Consider the following 2,341-nt stretch of genomic DNA (forward strand, 5'->3'; position numbering starts at 1 on the left):
CCCGCAGCCAAGCCCACCAGTGTGGCCCTGGGGCGTCCCCCTCCACCAGCAGCAGCACTAGAGCCCCAGAGGGAACCAGCCGGACAGTACAGTTAGCGTACTTAGCATTGTTAGTACAGTTAGCATTGTTAGTTACCATAGTTAGCGTTGCTAGATAGCGCTGTCAGTCAGTGTAGTTAGCAGGTCACCGTGATGCAGGGCCTCACAGCCAGCTCTGCTGACAAGGAGGCTCATATTGATGACTACGAGATCCACCACACCATTGGTGAAGGCAGCTTTGCTAAAGGGAAGTTGGTCCGGCACATTGGGACCGGGACACAGGTGGCTGTCAAGGTCATTAAGAAAAGGCATCAGAACTTCTCAAGACTCCAGGGACTTTTCTGGGAAGTGCACAGTATGAAGGCTCTGAATCACCCCCATATTACAGAACTGCTGACATGGAGGAGACGTTGTTGCTGCCGAGGGAGTACCTCAGTGGTGAGGACATGTCCCGCCATTGGAAAGGACCCTGGCCATATGACAGAGGCAGAGGCCCGAGACCCGAGGCCCGTTCCAGGAGCTGGTCTCTGCTCTGCAACACTGCCACCAGGTGGGCATCCTGCACCGGGACATAAAGCAACCTAACCTCCTCTTTGATTCCAACATGAATATCAGAGTTAACAGCCTTTGGCATCAGCAACAAGTGCCCCCTCCAGCGCGCGCTGTGGTAGGAGGGGCTGGAGGAGATGGGGCCTGCAGAGGCGCCCTGCGTGGTGTGCGGGGAGTGGGTGGAGGGGGGGCGCGGAGGCGGCCTCTGCCGCGGTCTACTAAAGAAGAAGTCGGGGGTGGGGGGAGGCAAAAAGCCTACAGCACCCGCTATTCCCAGGCGGTCTCCCATTCAAGTACTAACTAGGCCCGACCCTGCTTAGCTTCCCACATCAGACGAGACCGGGCGCGTTCAGGGTGGTACGCCCGTAGAAGGGAGCGGGGGCCGAGGGCTGCCTCTTGAGGACCAACTTCGCTGGCGCTTGCGCCTTCCCAAAAGCCCGACGGCCCACCCTACCCGGCAAGGCCCCGCCGCCCGCCCAGGCAGGGGAATGGAGGCCTGGGGTACCGGAGGGTGGAGGAGGGGTGGGCGATCTCCAAGCCCAGGCCGGGCGGGACCCAACAAAACCTTCGGCGCTTGGCGCTCCGGCCCACATCCTGCACGTTGCTCACAGGGACGTGGCCCCGGAGGCTTCAGGGCCCGGAGCCGGCGGTCCGTTGTGCATCCCCCCTGCCCCGCCCACGCGGCGCTAGGCGCAGCCCAACCGCAGCCCGGGCTGGCCATCCTGCCCGACAGCAGTTGGCCCGAAACCACTGGAAGCCACCATTGAGTCGGCAAGGCCCCTTTGCCCCAGCAAGGCCACCCTTGTCCCCATGCCACCCGCCGAGCACAGGACCCCGCCCTTGGTGTCCTGCCGGCCCTGGGGAAGCGGCCACAACCCCCGATCCCTCTCCTGCCCCCGGGCCGTGGCGAAACGACGGAGGGAGGGCTTTGCCCGGAGGGAGAAGTTGAGAGACACACCGGCAGACAGTTGGCTGCGCTTTAACTGGCTGCTGGTGGGGGCGGCCAAGTGCAGGCCGAGTGGTTCGCGGGCCACACATACGGCCCCCGGGGCTGCGGTGCAGTCTTGGTCCAGGCCAGGCACCCCCGGAGCTTCACGTGTGCCGCTCATTACCAGGGCCGCTTTCTGTCCACGTGGCCGGCCAGGGGGGCGGGCATTGCGCCCTCCAGCGCGCGCTGTGGTGGGAGGGGCCGGAGGAGATGGGGCCTGCAGAGGCGTCCGGCGTTGGTGGGGCTAGGGGGTGGAGGGGGGCCGCGGAGGCGGCCTCGGCCGCGGGCTACTAAAGAAGAAGGCGGGGCGGGAGGCAAGAAGCCTACAGCAGCCGGTATTCCCAGGCGGTCTGCCATCCAACTACTAAGCAGGCCCAGCCCTGCTTACCTTCCCAGATCAGACGAGACAGGGCGCATTCAGGGTGCTACGGCCATAGACGGGGGCGGGGGCCGAGGGCTGCCTCTTGAGGACCCACTTCGCTGGCGCTTGGGCATTCCCGGCAGTCCGGCGGCCCACCCTACCCGGCAAGGACCCGCCACCCGCCCAGGCAGGGGAATGGAGTCCTGGGGAACCGCAGGGTGGAGGAGGGGTGGGCGACCTCCCAGCCCAGGCCGGCCGGACCCAACAAACCCTTTGGCGCTTGGCGCCCCGCCCCACATCCCGCACGTTGCTCACAGGGACGTGGCCCCGGAGGCTTCAGGGCCCGGAGCCGGCGGTCCGTTGTGCATCCCCCCTGCCCCGCCCACCCGACGCTAGGCGCAGCC

General features: G+C 65.7%; 2 pseudogenes; both read right to left on the reverse strand.

Moving 5' to 3' along the window:
• Window positions 1–840: 840 nt before the first annotated feature.
• Window positions 841–959, reverse strand: LOC112062993 (uncharacterized; annotated as a pseudogene).
• A 937-nt stretch (window positions 960–1,896) lies between these two features.
• LOC112062992 (uncharacterized) lies at window positions 1,897–2,015 on the reverse strand (annotated as a pseudogene).
• Between the last annotated feature and the right edge of the window lie 326 nt (window positions 2,016–2,341).

Source organism: Physeter macrocephalus, unplaced genomic scaffold (genome assembly GCF_002837175.3).
Source record: "Physeter macrocephalus isolate SW-GA unplaced genomic scaffold, ASM283717v5 random_2326, whole genome shotgun sequence".
Classification (NCBI taxonomy): domain Eukaryota; kingdom Metazoa; phylum Chordata; class Mammalia; order Artiodactyla; family Physeteridae; genus Physeter; species Physeter macrocephalus.